We start from the raw sequence: 15,631 nt of genomic DNA on the forward strand, positions 1-15,631 counted from the left end.
CATTCACACACACATTCACACTCGGGAAAAAAATAACTTGTTTTTATAATTAACTTGATTTTTTTGTGTTTTTTAAACGTCCATCATAACAGGTTTACACCTTAGCTACCAGGGCGCCCTGCCTATCAAGATGACGCTTAAGTTTGTGAATACCGGAGTCCAATCTGGTACTTTACAGCAGTACATTGATAACATTTTCGAGGATCTGTTTTTGATCTAGTTGCATTCCAACTACTGGGGAATCACACTCCTCAGCCTCCCTGGCAAAGTCTATGCCAGGGAACTGGAGAAGAGAATCCGCCCTATAGTCTGACCTCAGATCCAGGAACAACAGTTAGGTTTCCGTCCTGGTCATGGAACGGAAACCTAACTGTACATCCTCTTTAGGGTGCTGGAGGGAATGCGGGAGTTCGCTCATCCAGTCCAGTTGTGTTTTGTGAATTTGGAGAAGGCGTTCGACCGCGTCCCCCGTATCCTTTGGAGGGTGCTCTGGGAGTATGGGGTCCGGGGAACCTTACTGAGGGTCAAACCTGTTCCCGGTGCATGTTGGACTTCGGCAGGGATGCTCTTTATCACCGGTTCTTTTCATAGTTTTTATGGACAGAATTTCTAGGGCACAGGCAGGGACCACAGGATTTCATCTCTGCTCAATGCAGATGATGTTGTCCTGTTGGCTTCATTAAGCCGGGACCTCCAGCATGCATTGGGGCGGTTTGTGGCCGAGTCTGAAGCAGCTGTGATGAGGGTCAGCACCGCTAAATCTGTGCCCTTGGTTTTCGACCGGAGAAAGGTAGTTTGCCATCTCTCGGGGGGTGGAGTGTCCCTGCCCCAGGTGGAGGAGTTCAAATATCTTGGAGTCTTGTCCATGAGCGGGGGAAGACAGGAGCATGTGATTGACAGGCGGATCGGAGCAGCGTCCATAGTTATGCGGTTGCTGTACCGGTCCGTTGTGGTGAGGAGAGAGCTGAGCCAATAAGCGAAGCTCTCAATTTACTAGTCAATTTTCCTCTGTAGCAGATGGTCCAACAATTAACAAAAGAGTGATGCAGAATGTCATTGTTTTAGAACAAAATTCAATGTTTTTTGGGTGAATATCACTCTAAAGATTTAATCTGCTCCTTTTTTATGATTTTCCAAATTGACTTCTATTTTCACAGAAATATTAAACTGTTGTTCTCTACAGTGGAGGTGTTGTGAAATTAAAATAACATTTTTTTAAAAATAAAAAATGTAAGGTGTTTTTTTAGGCCCGAATTGATAGGAAATCACACAAAAACAGAAATTGTAAGACACTTTTTTTCCTCGGTTCTCAGAAGGAGATTGTGAAAAAAGGAAAAGTAAAAGTTCCTCTGGTATTTTTTTTATTTTTAAAGTTAAGCCTACATTCAATGGTACCTTTATTAGGTACACCTTGCTAGTACCCCCCTTTGCCTTTAGAACTGTCTTAATTATCTATGGCATAGATTCAACAAGGTACTGACCCTACCATCCAAATGTGGCAGCAGAAATGGAAACTTATCAGACCAGACAACTTTAATCTTCCATTTTCCAGTTTTGGTGAGTCTGTGTGAATTGAAGCATCAGTTTCCTGTTCTTAGCTGACAGCAGTGACACCCGGTGTGGTCTTCTACTGCTGTAGTCCAGGTTGGACGTGTCAGAGATGCTCTTCTGCAGACCTCGGTTGGAACCAGTGGTTCTTTAAGTTCCTGTTGTCTTTCTATCAGCTGGAACCAGTTTGGCCATTCTCCTCTGACCTCTGGCATCAACAAGGCATTTCCACCCACAGAACTGCTGCTCATTGGATATGTCCCCATTCTCTGTAAACCCTAGATATGGTTGTGGGGGAAAATCCCAGTAGATCAGCAGTTTCTGAAATACTCAGACCAGCCTGTCTGGCACCAACAACAATGCTCCGTTCAAAGTCACTTCAATCACCTTTCTTCTCCATTCTGATGCTCAGTTTGAACTGCAGCAGATCATATGGACCACGCCTATATTAGGGTTGTGCCGATGGACGATGCCATCGTCCATCGTGATGGGGCCCTGACATCACGATGGACGATGCCATTGTCCATCGTGATGGGGGACTGACATCACGATGGGGAGACACCATTGTGATAACATGCCCCCGCCATGCTGCGAGTCAACACCATAAGCCGCGATTACATGTGCAAAATAACTTGATCGGATCAATGGTCGGATTTGAATCTAACCGTGTAGATATGCCCAGAAAAACGTTTTCAGTTTATAAAGGGCGACAGTGGCTCAGGTGGTTGAGCGGGTCGTCCAATGATTGAAGGGTTGGTGGTTCGATCCCCGCTCCCACCAGCCAAAATGTCGTTGCGTCCTTGGGCAAGACACTTTTTTTTTTTTTTTTTTTTGAAATGGTTTATTTCAAGCAATCAAATAGAAATAATACACAAAAGCAATATAATCATCAGTTATACATTCATACAGTAACTAATCAAACTTAGGATAATTAGACATAATTAATAAATATTGCTTGAAAGGGAGTGGAAGGAAGCGAACGTATATAATCCCACCCCGTTATACTATAACCATTTTATTACATGATTTATCAATATCCGGTTCCTAGGTTTTATCAGACAGAATTAAGAATCATAAGGTATCAATAAAGCACATGCCAAAGATGAATTACTTAAGTACTACGTCAAAAATAACTATTTTAGAAATCAACATGGCAAATGCAGCATCTGAAATATATGCAAATTATGTTACTTTTAAAAGTCATTCATATGCTTTAAAACATAATACTATATCAGTAAAATAGACACAACACTGTTACAGGAATTTTCATAGCAAAATTTCATCAAGTATCAAAAGTTAAAAACATGTGCAAAGTTATGCTACATTAGGAAAGATTTTTGAATCAATTTATCAATTTTAGGAGCTAGTGAAGTAATATCATCAAAAGTCAATCAATTTAACAATTTTCAAAAGTGATTAATCATTTGTTTTACTCTTTTTATATTTTTCATTTATTTTTTTATATAATAAAGTAATGCTGTAGGGGAAAAATAAAAAGGGTCAATAAACTGTCGAATTGTCCAAGGTTGGCATTTCTTCTTTTACTGATAACAGCCGATTTTCTTGGTTTAAACAGTTAATAGTTTTCTTCCATGTTATGTCTGCAGACATTATATTCAGGTCCATATCCTTCTTCAGCTGATATCAGCTGCGGTGAAAGTTGAGGTCAAGTTGTCTGCAGGTCAGAACTCTGCTGTTATTCAGGTGACGTCAGACATACAGAGAAAGTGATGAGTCCACGTGTCATATTTCTTGAAATTATTTGGCTCTTTGATTTATTACACCACGTTGTTTCAGACAACCGTAATCAAGCACTTCTCAAAGTCCTTCATGGTGTTCACGACCAGAACCTTGGCCCGGTCCTCTGGACCGAGTGGTTTGACGTAAATCCTGCAGCCTTTAACCCAAGTGTTCTCAATCTGCTTACGCTTCCTGAGAAGCCGTGCATGTTTTGAGATTTCAGCATTCCTTCTGGTCAGATGGTCGTTCAGATAAACAGCAGATCCTCTGAGATTTTTGCGTTGATTCATCAGAGCTAGCTTGTGTTTGTGATTCACAAACCTGATGAGGATCGCTGGTTTATCCATCTCCTTTCTCCTGGGGAGCAGGTGGCAGGTCTCGATGGTATTGAGATCCAGGGAAATCCCTTTAGATGTGAGAAATGAATGTATTTGCACCCATCTCCTGCTAGAATTGCTAGCTACGCTAGCGCTAGCATTAGCAGTACTAGCTCCAGCTGCATTCAGCTTTGCGCGAGGCTTGATTGGTACTCCAGTGAGAATGACATTATTCATCCTTACTTGCTGTTCCACATCGTCCAGTCTTTTCTCCAGAATCTCGACCCGGTTTTTGTCGCTGCTCGTTTTGAGCCCGAAATCTTCGGAACTCTTCCATAATTTCCCAGAGTGGTGTTAGCTTAGCCGACACTTGATCCATAAAACTTTTCAGCGTTTCTTGAATAATGTCAAGAGACTTTTTGAGCTCTTCGTATTCCTGGGGTTTCTTCGGGGGCATGGTCAGCTCTCTTTTTTGGAGAAAAATCAACTTTTTAAGTAATTTGAAGATAGTTGTATTCGCAGAGAGGCACGCCATGCGTCCGCTGTATAACCCGGAACCGGAAGTCACCCTCCTTGCCTCCAGTGTGGCTCCACTGGTGTGTGAATGCGCATGCATGATCCCGGTGATGGTCAGAGGGGCCGTAGGCGCGAACTGGCAGCCACGCCTCTGTCAGTCTGCCCCAGGGCAGCTGTGGCTACAACCGTAGCTTACCATCACCAAGTATGAACGAGGAGTGAATGAATAATGGACACAATGTAAGCACTTTGGGTGTCTTGAAAAGCGCAGATAAATCCAATCCATTATTATTATTATAAAAAACGTTCACATGGGTCACACTTTCGGTCGGAATAAATCATTTGCACATGCGCAGTAGTATACCGGAAAAAAACATTAGTTCCGCCCAGCGGCTACATACATAGATACGTCAGCTCGGTAATATACGAGATTATCTCCTAGATGTGCTTTTATTAATGTTACGGTTATTATGACGCGCCTGTTCGCTCATCATTTTAATTTTAATCCGTGTGGTCAGTGCTTTTTCTTTTGAAAAACGGAGCCGGAAAGTATCCCGTGTTAACTTATTAGCAGTATGCTAACACGGGCTAACAACATTAGCTTGGGTGAACATAAATCCATGCGGGATAGGCTGCATCTTGGTTGCACGTAAATATGTGAGAATAACATGTCGTGTCCCGACAAAACAACACAAAAATCCAGGTGATTGTTTGAATGGTTTCTAAGGACTGATCGACATTTCTGCCCACACCGGCCCAGCCGCTGTGTGACCTGACGGTCCGACCGAGCTCCGCCCGGGACACACACTTTTACCGGGACACCCGGTTTGAGTTCAGTAGCTCGTTCACATAGAGCTGCGGGACGGATCACAGTCCTTAGTCTCCCACACGTAACAAAGCCTCTTCCCCTCAAACTCAAAGTTATGAGTCCGTCTGCTCAGCTCAGATGCAGTCGCTCGCTCCACCGGTCCACCTGACTGACTAATTAAGTGCAGGAGCAGACCACTTCTTTTCTATTTTGTTTGTTTTTGTTTTGTTAAAGTCACTTCCCTCTGTTTATACTGGATCATCACGGATGATTCATTAGTTGGGAAATAAAATCTTCTTCTTCCACTTTCGGCTTCTCCCATCAGGGGTCGCCACAGCGAACGAGTCGCATGGTAGATTTGGCAATGTTTTACGCCGGATGCCCTTCCTGACGCAACCTTCTCAAACCGGGCTTGGAACCGGCAGAGGTAGAGAAGGGAACAGGGAGCAGCCCGGAGTCGAACCCTGGTTTCACGAACGGAAGGCGCCGCAAACCAGCACGAGCTAAACCGGCTCCTAGTTGGGAAATAAAATAAATTAAGTAATAAAGTAAAATAACGAATAATAATTATATAATAACGAAAAATTACCCCCCCCAACGATACCATCGTCCATCCCGATGGTTGACTGCAAACATCGTCAACTGCCAATTTAGGGGACATCGCCCAACCCTAGTCTACATGCCAAGATGCAATATTGCTGCCATGTGATTGGCTGATTAGAAACTTAACGAGCAGTTGGACAGGTGTGCCAAATAAAATAGCCAGTAAGTGAATACGATACAAAATACAATTTTAGGCCATTATGGTTTACGTATAATAAAATAAAAAAAAGTTAAGCATTTTAATGGAACCGTTAAAATGCTCTTTTAGAACTTTGAGGAGTGACAGTTTGAATCTTCTGAACTTCCCAAATGTCTTTAGCACACAGGACTGCAGTCACACACTAACTCTATCGTTTCATCAATTTTGCATTCATCTTTTTTGTTAGGATATCCAGGATCCAGTAATGTTACAAAATGTGCTAAAGCACTGATCACAACACACATGTTACAGTTTTGTAGAGTTTTTGGGCAATTTCTAAAACCCGAGCAGCCCGCGCCAAGCAGTCATGCAGCCATGCAGCCATGCAGCCATGCAGTACACAATCCAGGACTTACCCAGGACCCCAGCCAGTGAATCTGTTATCTGAAACGCATCTGACAAGCAGAATTGGGAAGAGCAGTTCTGAATAAAGCAGATTTGGAGGGAGGGGGGATCTCAGTTATGGATCAAACAACATCTTTTACACTGCCAACAGACTATCTAACCAAAGATAACCACACAAACTCAAATTCACTAAGTGTTTTGAATTATCACAAAGACAGTGAATACTGCAGTATAATGTACAAAAAACGTGTTAAATTGATCAAATCTGCTTAGTCTATGTGCAAACAACTGTCTCCACTGAGTGAGAAGAAGGTAACACTTTAAATAAGTTCATAAATGTTACAACTTTTTAACTTCTAGTTGATAGAACTCCTGTGGTCTATAACAGATTTAGCTACGGTAGAAGCAAAGAAAGGTCTCCTGTTGAGCCTCCTGTCCTCTTTGGAAAAACATACATATCATGTCCCATTTGTGGAGGAATACGGTCACCTCCTGAACGTGAAACCACACTAATCCACAGATGTGGGGACAAGAACATGTCTTTACCTGATGATCAAAATGACACTAATGCCCCTCACACAGAGCCCGACACTCACAAATGTAAAAAGGAAGCAGTCTGTGAGAGTTCATTAATACTCTGTGTAAATGATTGGGGCTGCTGACCTGGAACTCACCTAGAAACCTTTATGCTTTAAGTCACTGCAGCAGTTCATTTTAATCTAAAGGTAAGCACAAATGCATTATTAAATTCATGTTTTAATCTTTATGTTTTACTAGAGAGAGATAAAATCTATCCATCAATCTTAAATACCCACTAATGAGAGTTAGAAATGAAAAGATTTTTTACATTTAACATAATCTGTTTCCTGTTAGAAAGGAGCAGGTGACACATTTAGATTGGCATTCGTACGCACTGAATGTGTATGTTTACTTGTATTTAATTGGAGGACTTTAGATCAAGTCTATCTTAGCTCATTGCATGCTTCTGAATTTAAGGGGTTGATGTGCTTTCTTGCAGTCTCTCCTCATCAACATGAATCTATCCAAGTCACTGAAAAGAGGAACGAAAAAGCGCAATAATCAACTTCCAGAAAGAAAAAAAAATGAAGCAATATGTTGGTTGATGGACCAAATTTGATCTTCACAATCAAGAAAAGCAACACCTACGACACTTGCAGCCTGAATGTTTTTTCAGTATCTAACCTTTAACGATGTTAAATGTTCAGTTGTGATGTTTCATGAAAAATATCCCCCAACATGAGAATTAAATTGACAAAAAATAAACATGCATTTGAAATATTAAATAGCTACTTAGGTAAAAAATTAAAGTAGAGACAAAGACTTTTGGAGCCACCTGCATGGCTCAGGTGGTAGAGCAGGTCGTCCAATAACCGAAGGGTCCACGGCTTGATTCCCGCTCCCCCCAGCCAGCCGTTGCTGCGTATTTGGGCAAGACGCTTCACCTTCCCTGCCTGCAGTGTGGCTCCACTGGTGTGTGAATGTGTATGAATGTCCCGGTGATGGTCAGAGGGGCTGTAGGCGCAAACTGGCAGCCACGCCTCTGTCAGTCTGCCCCAGGGCAGCTGGGGCTACAACCGTAGCTTACCATCACCAATTATGAATGAGGAGTGAATGAATAATGGACACATTGTAAGCGCTTTGAACAAGAAAAAGAACTGATAAATCCAATCCATTATTATTATTATTACTTTTTTGGCACAAATATACCACAGTACAATAGTACAACTGTGTTCAGTGGGATTTCAAAAATGTCTTAAACCAGCAGAAGGAAAAAGTTTTTTCTCCCATCAATCCAATTATTACATCACTTTTCTTTAATCCATTTCCTTGATAAAATAGGAGCTGTGTCAGAGAATCCCCTCCCCCCCCACACAACCACTTGTGCAACCACAATGATTAATATGCTCTTGTTATATTTTGTAATGCCAACCTAAACAACGTACGCGTCCTGAAAAAGTATGAAAAGTATATTTTACTTTCTGAGGTTACTTCTGACTTCTGCATTAATAAGACAAGATTTAGATCCAGTTTATCAGCTCATGCAGTTACTAACAGATGCTTTTAGGATCTTTTTTCTTTTGTGATGCAGCTATGTCTGTCCAGCACCCAGAAAAATCATAACTCCTCTCTTTACAGCAGTAAAACTGAACTCTCATGTACTACACCAGAGGTAAAAGGTGAGGCGGACTGCATTGGAGTCCCGTGTTCCAGGATCACAGGTCACGGACCCTTTCCTGCTGCCACTTTTCATCTCTGGATTCAGTAAATGGCAGTGAGTATGTTCTTCAGTCAGCCATGGCTGAATAATTTACTATAATCAACATTTTCTGCTGTGAGTGCTGGACTTCATCATCATTCCACTTTCTGTGTTTTAGGGGAGGATGTACCAGTATCCAGCCATTTTGTTATGCAAGAGAGCAGGAAACATGAATGCAACGCACCAAGGGTTGAGGGAATGGTTTGCCAATGATTTGCTTTAACATAAAAATACATTTTGACTCAGATGACTGCAGCGCACATTTGGTTTGTGTGTGTGTTTCATCTGCTAAACGCGCAGCACAGATGCCTTGGGGACTGGGGGAAGCTTCCACACAACACTTTGCTTCTCTTAATGGCTCTGTCCAGTGTTAACGATGCAGCTTCTAAATATTTGCACCTTGGGGTTTTCTTTCCAATTCCCAACAGTTTTCTAATGTGTTTTGTATTCTCAGAGAAAGGGCTGTTTAACATTTTTCCTCATTCAACCACACAAACACGGCTAATCTCTCTTCTCTTGCAAATGTGCAAAGGCATGAAGATAATCTGCCCTGATGTGCATCTATATGTCATCATTAATCGCTCATTGGGATTGAAATAGTAAATCGTGCCATAAAACATGCTTGTTGTTGTATTCATACATTAAAGAAGATTCTGACAAAGACAATACTAACCTCAGTCATAAAATGTCGAGACAGGACAACTTATTCTGACCAACTTGTTAAATGGACTTTCTGATGTCATTGATGCTTGTTTTCAAAATTACAGCACCACATGAGCTAAATGTGGGAACCATCTCATGTATTTTTGGATTGCAGGCAAATTCTTCCATGGTGAAGGTTGTGCACACATTGGAAGAATAACAATAAACTGAAAAATGAAGGAAGGGATTGTTTGAGAAATAACTGCATTCCAACTATGCACTAGTGAATCATTCCGTCGTCTTTTAGGTTATTTCAATGTTAGTGGAATTTTCAGCAGAAAAAAAGGCGAGATTTGTTGCATTAAGTTTGACTAATGGCTTTCTTAACACGAGAAATTCTTATTTAAAGTTAAGAAACCCCCCCAAAAAATGCGCCTGGCATAAAAACAAACAAACAGCCGAGCCATGAAGCATGCATCTGCTTACCTGCGCAAGGATCCCCTGTTTCCAGCGCTGCCGTGCAGTGAGAGCGCTGCGTAAACCGAAAGCATATCCTCGCCAGCAGTGCTGTCTGTTTCAGACTTCTATCAAGTGTGACCGTGGACCACAGTGGAGCTGCGTGAACGAATGAAGGTGCCGAGGACTGCTGCCTCAAGTTTCAGCAGCTACAGCTGAGCCGGGCGCCAGGAGCTGTCTGTGGTGCTGAAAAACAACAAGCGCGCACAGGCGCGCACACAAACAGACAGAACCGCTGGATTCCGGGCGGCGTGACCCCTCCAGAGGCGCGTCAACATTCACATTTCTCCCAGGCGCCTGAAACGAACACACCAGACGAGTTCTTCAGCGTTCAGAACGAAAGGGCGCCCACTTTCTTAAGCATCAGGTGTGATGGAGTGGGTGTTAAAATCAGCATGTGGGAGGGGAGAATCCATCGACGCTCAGTTTTATCAACAAATTAACAACACAAGAATAACATTTGAGTGAAAAGTTTGAACCCAACCTGTTACTTGAGGAAGTTGATCAAGCATTTCTGCATCAAGCCGCAGTGTCTGTGTCAGAATTCAGCTGCAGGCTTGCCCACTTTGGCGGGAAAGTAAGGTTTTCTCATTGGATCAAAAATTGCTTTACGCAGGTGCAGTCCCGGAGATATATCTGCCTGGCTCCCGCGCGCAAATGCAACGTTATGTAATTGTAAACGGAAACGATCCGCCGCCTTCACTTCTGAAGACTTGGATTGCGGGCTCAGATCAGCGCCTCTATGAGGCGTCCTCTATTTGTGCATGAGCTCAGAGGGGACATTTCACCGCTTATTCTCTGGAGGCTCTTCTGCTCGTGACGAATGTTTAAAGAAAAGAAAAAAAACACATTAGGAATCCACAGACAAGTTGTGACAAAGGGCTGGTTGAGTGAGAAGTCACCCCCAGATGGCATCGCCATGCGCTCAGGGGACCTGAGGAGGACCGGGCTGCGACCCTTCCCTCTGTCCTGCCCAGAACTGGTTCACCCCACATATGCCGGGATCTAAATTTGAGTGATGAAGACTCTCCATCTTCATCCACGGGCTGGCAGTGTAATGAGATTAATAATCAGCATCACGGGGGAGCAATAAACTTCATGCCCTCTGAGCTGCATGACACCCATGTGGGTTTCACATTTAATTAGATCAATTGTTAACCCGCTGTGTTGTGTCAGGCTCCATCCAGGCTCATTTTGGCCTTTGCCTTGGGACAAAGGTTTGCCAGCTTTCAGGCTTAACAGTGCAACAGCAGAGAGGTCATCTGTCCCTGCAGACTACAGGCAGAAAACAGGCCAAGGTTTTAGAGGAGGCATGCAAACATGCGACATGATCCTAAAGAATGTTCATTCATCCTTTATTTTGGGCCTCACAGTATTTGCTAGGATCATCTGCAGATTAAGATCCAACTTAGCTGCCATTCTTGAAGAAACGTTTTCCCTCTTTTTTCCTCCAGGAAAGCTAACAAAGTTGACTTTTATAAATAATGTCTTGAAAAAGACTCAATTAATCAACATTTACCTTTATGAAGATCACTCCACGAGTCTCTCATTTGTAGTAAAGTCCAAAGAATTGTAAATAAACAGTAAATTTGAACAATATCTGCTTGTTTTCTTCATTCACACCATGTAAAAGATTGTTCTTGTTGCTAAATGCAAGTTATAAATATTAAATGCATTCAGTTCTCCACAGTTCATAGAGCTCATCGCAGCTTCTCTTGACCTCCTTAAAGTTGATTTTAAAACAGTTTGGTCCAAAAAAATATTTTTGCTTTGGCTCATTTGGCTTTTAATTTCTGTTTTCTGAGCGTCTTGATCCTACGACGGAGTTTTAGGGCCACCAAAATAAAAAAGTACGTACATTTACGAGATCAAAGTGGAAGTGAGCACACAGTGCAGCAGGTGAACCCCGCGCAGCAGCAGAGCAGACCGACTAAACTAAGTTGATCAGGTGAGCTGAATGTTTATTGATAACGTTAGAAGCTCATTTGTTTGATTTATGATTTATTAATGTTTCATTTATTGATGGGTGTCTTGCAGGATCTCTGCAGCCCGTTGATGAAGACATCAGTGTCCCTGCAGTCGTCCACTTCCATCCTTTCTTCCTCCATCAAAAACAAGATCTCTAAGTCTTTGTGAGGCTTCTGTCTGAGGAGGACCACTTTTATGGCATTTTCAACGTTCTTATGCTAATATAACAGACTATTTTCATTCATCTTTGATGAGTTATGTTGAAACGAGACGTTTCATCTGGAGGAGGGGGCGTATGTGACTGTTTACACATTGGTGATCTACGCATGACAGGTTCATGTTGTAATGAGACAAATGCACTGCTGGGTATTCTGGGAAAATAAAGTAGCAATCCTTTACACCCAGAGGTGTCTCTGAGCTCCATAACCCTTGTGCTATCCTAGGCATTTTAGCATTGGGAGTTGGGTCATATAGACCCACTAGACAGTGCCCTCAACATTTTTCTTCAATGATTTGTGATCTTCACTGGTGTCCATGGATTACATTTTTTTATGTGAAATGGTTTATTTCAAGCAATCAAATAGGAATAATACACAAAAACAATACAATCATCAGTTATACATTCGTACAATAACTAATCAAACTTTGAATAATTAGACATATTAATAAATATTGCTTGAAAGGGAGTGGAAGGAAGCGAATTTATATAATCCCACCCCTGTTCTACTGTAACCATTTTATTACATGATTTATCAATATCCGGGTTCTAACTTTTATCAGACTGAATTAAGAATCATAAAGTATCAATAAAGCACATGACAAAGATGAATTACTTAAATTATTTTGTAAAAATTAACTTTTAGAAATCAACATGGCAATGAAGTATCCAAAATATATGCAGATCATGTTACTTATAAAAGTAATTGATATGATTAAAAAATAATACTATAACAGTAAAATAGACATAGCACTGTTTCAGGAATTTTCATAGCAAAATTTGATCAAGTGTCAAAAGTTAAAAATATGTGCAAAATTATGCTACATTAGGAAAAATCATGAATCAATTTATTAACATTTTTTGGAGCAAGTGACATTTTTTGGAGCATCATTAAAAGTCAATCAATTTAACCATTTTCAATAATTGATTAATCATTATTTTTATTATTCCTTTTTTTTCATTTATTTTTTTTATGATAAAGTAATGCTGTGAAGTAAAATAAAAAGGGTCCATATTTTGTCGGATGACCAAGGTTGGCATTTCTTCTTCTGCTGATTAACAGCCGTTCTTCTTGGTTTAAACAGTTTATAGTTCTCTTCGATGTTATGTCTGCAGACATTAGATGTAGGTCCATATCCTTCTTCACCTGATAACAGCGGCGCCTAAGAGTTGAGGTCAAGTTGTCTGCAGGTCAGAGCTTCGCTGTTAATTACGTCACTTCAGACTTTTGGAGAAAATTAAGAATTTAGGCGTCATATTTCTTGAAATTATTTGGCTCTTTGATTTATTACTCCATGTTGTTTCAGACGTCCGTGATGAAACACTTCTCAAAGTCCTTCATGGTGTTCACAACCAGAACCTTGGACCGGTCCTCTGGACCGAGCGGTTTGACGTAAATCCTGCAGCCTTTAACCCAAGTGTTCTCAATCGGCTTACAGTTCCTGAGAAGCCTGGCATGTTTGGCGATTTCAGCATTCCTTCTGGTCAGATGGTCGTTCAGATAAGCAGCCGAGCCCTTGAGATTTTTCTTTTGATTCATCAGAGCTAGCTAGTGTTTTTGATTCACAAACCTGTTGAGGATCGCTGGTCAGGTCTCGATGGCGTTTAAATCCAGGGAAATCCCTTTAGACGTGAGAAATGATTCCACTTGATGTTCCAGAGACTCTGCACCGTTCTCCGTTTGAGAGGGACTGCTAGCAATACTAGCGCTATTAGCTTTAGCGATGCTAACTCCAGATGCATTTAGCTTTGCCCGAGGTTTGATCGGTCCTCCATTGAGAATGACATTATTCATCCTTACTTGTTGTTCCACATCGTCCAGTCTTTTCTCCAGAATGTCGACCCGGTTATCTCGTTGCTCGTTCTAAGCTCGGAATCTTCGGAAGTCTTCCATTAGATCCAAGATCGGAGTTAGCTTAGCATTCACTTGTTCCATAAAGGGATACAAAGCAGCTTGAAGATCATCAAGAGACTTTTTAAGGTCTATGTAGACAGTGTTTTTCTTGGGGGCCATGGTCAGCTCTTTTTATGAGAAAATCAACTTTTTAAGTCATTTGAAGATAGTTGCATAGCCGCAGCGAGCCACACACGCGTCCGCGCAGCAACCCGGAAGGTGAAGTCCTCTTCACCTTTATCCACCTTTGTCATAGTAGGGATAACGTGTCAATGGTCATCTTGACCCCATAGGGTAGCATAAGGGTTAATTTACAGATGAAACTCAGTTTTACCAACACCAAACCCCGGAAAGCCGGCTACACTGACAATAATCTGATTTTGAGTCACCAAAAGGTTCAGAATTTTTTGTTTTTGAAACCTATCCAGAAATAAAGCTTCACAAAATGCTCCACATCTTTCATCTTAAAGAAAGGCTCCAATAAACAGATAACTTAGCTGTGGCGGGTTAAATCTATTTCGACTTTATTCTCGACATTTCGACTTTTTTCTCCACATTTTGACTTTTTTTTCCTGTGAGTGAGGAGCATAAACAAAAAAAAAAGTTGTCCTGCAGAATTTTTTTCTCACCGTGGCCCTAAAACTCTGTGGTATGATCCGATTTCCTACAGCAAATTTTTGCTTTGCTGTTTGCTTTGGTGTACCTCCCAGTTTCTAATGTCTTCCCATGTTGTCTTTGATTTAAAAGTCAGATGGGAACCAACAAATATTTCATTTTGCAATGACTAAATGTAACTATTTCCTATAATTCTTCCCCTACCTCTATGGTTTTTCCCTATCCTTCCAACTGTAGTGTTTTTTGAAGGGGTAGGGGTGTCCGAAATATTTTTTTTAAAGGCTATCCCATTGCGGAGGGCTCAGCATCCCTCCGCTGTGAGGGTGTTCCACATCGCACTGTGCTGCTGAGGAGAAACGCAAATCTTCACGTGGCTGTGCTCTGAAGCACAGAGGTTTACATATAAATAGATTATATTGTTACAACTGGGGTTTATGGATCTTCAGACAGACTGAGAGTATATTTGTATAAACCCCTTTTGTTTTTGAGGCTAAGCTTTATTTATGAAAATTATATTTGTATGCATTCCTTGTTGTTGACCAGAAGGAAAAAAATAAACAAAAGAGAAGAGATATACACAGGGTAGGATGTCAGAGATGGGGGGATAGGGGGTTAGAGTGCGGGGTAGTCGAGATTACAAAGTTATAACATAAAAGTGTCGTAAGGAAATCACATAACTTGTCTGCCCCTAGCCCCCCACACCCCAGAGCTAGGGGCAGACAGCGCAGCAACCCGGCCGATCCAGGCATCCAAGAGCCTCACCGTCAGACAAAGATCCAGGAGCAACCACCCTCCCATGCACCGGACCCCCACCACAGAAACGGAGACGGAGGTCAGGACCCAGCAGCCCCCCGGCTGAGGAGCAGGAAGAAAGTAGAACGTGCAGAGCTGGAGCCCTTGCCCCGGCAGGGACCCGCCCCACCCCAAGGCGCACCGGGCCTATACCCAATGCCCCGACCGCCCGAGACCTATGCCGGCGCCCAGACAAGAGGCACGCCACCGCCCGGGAGTCCTGAGCCCCCACCCGCCCCCAACCCCAGAGGCAGGCCAGCACAGTCCATGGTCAGCCCACACTGCGCACCCGTACAACCTGCCCCCCACCGAGGTCAAGAGGGGGGAAGCGACAGAAACCGACCGGCCGAGTGGGAAGGCGGACGCAGGGGACCAGCGAAACCCCAGACAGGGTCAGGGGATGCTGAGCCTGAGAACCAGGCTCTAGTTGCTGTAAGCAACGATGGAAAAGACTGGGGTGTCCCAGAGAGGGGCCCAACCCGGCCCCAGGGGACGCCGTCCAGCCCGCTCAGATGTTGTAGGCTCCCTCCCTGCACGGAAAAAGAGCCGCAAGATCAGGGGCACCGGAGCCTCCACAGCGCCACCAACACCTCGGCAGCAGACGCCAGCCCATCCCACTCAGCCTGGGGGGCA

General features: G+C 42.6%; 1 protein-coding gene across 2 annotated transcripts in view; it reads right to left on the reverse strand.

The window, feature by feature from the left end:
• The window catches only part of grm2a (glutamate receptor, metabotropic 2a), a 50,811-nt gene extending 40,499 nt beyond the window's left edge, over nucleotides 1-10,312 (reverse strand). The window contains exons 1-2 of one of the 2 annotated variants that reach the window (XM_020703019.3): nucleotides 9,997-10,312; nucleotides 9,483-9,809 (exon numbers count right to left, since the gene is read on the reverse strand). The gene's annotated coding sequence lies outside the window, so the exon portion shown is untranslated. Of the gene's footprint in view, nucleotides 1-9,482; nucleotides 9,871-9,996 lie in introns of those variants that run through there. The other variant, XM_004068547.5, reaches the window with a different exon arrangement.
• Between the last annotated feature and the right edge of the window lie 5,319 nt (nucleotides 10,313-15,631).

The sequence above is a fragment of the Oryzias latipes genome, chromosome 5 (assembly GCF_053564925.1).
Source record: "Oryzias latipes strain Hd-rR chromosome 5, Olatipes_Hd-rR_3.1".
Lineage (NCBI taxonomy): Eukaryota > Metazoa > Chordata > Actinopteri > Beloniformes > Adrianichthyidae > Oryzias > Oryzias latipes.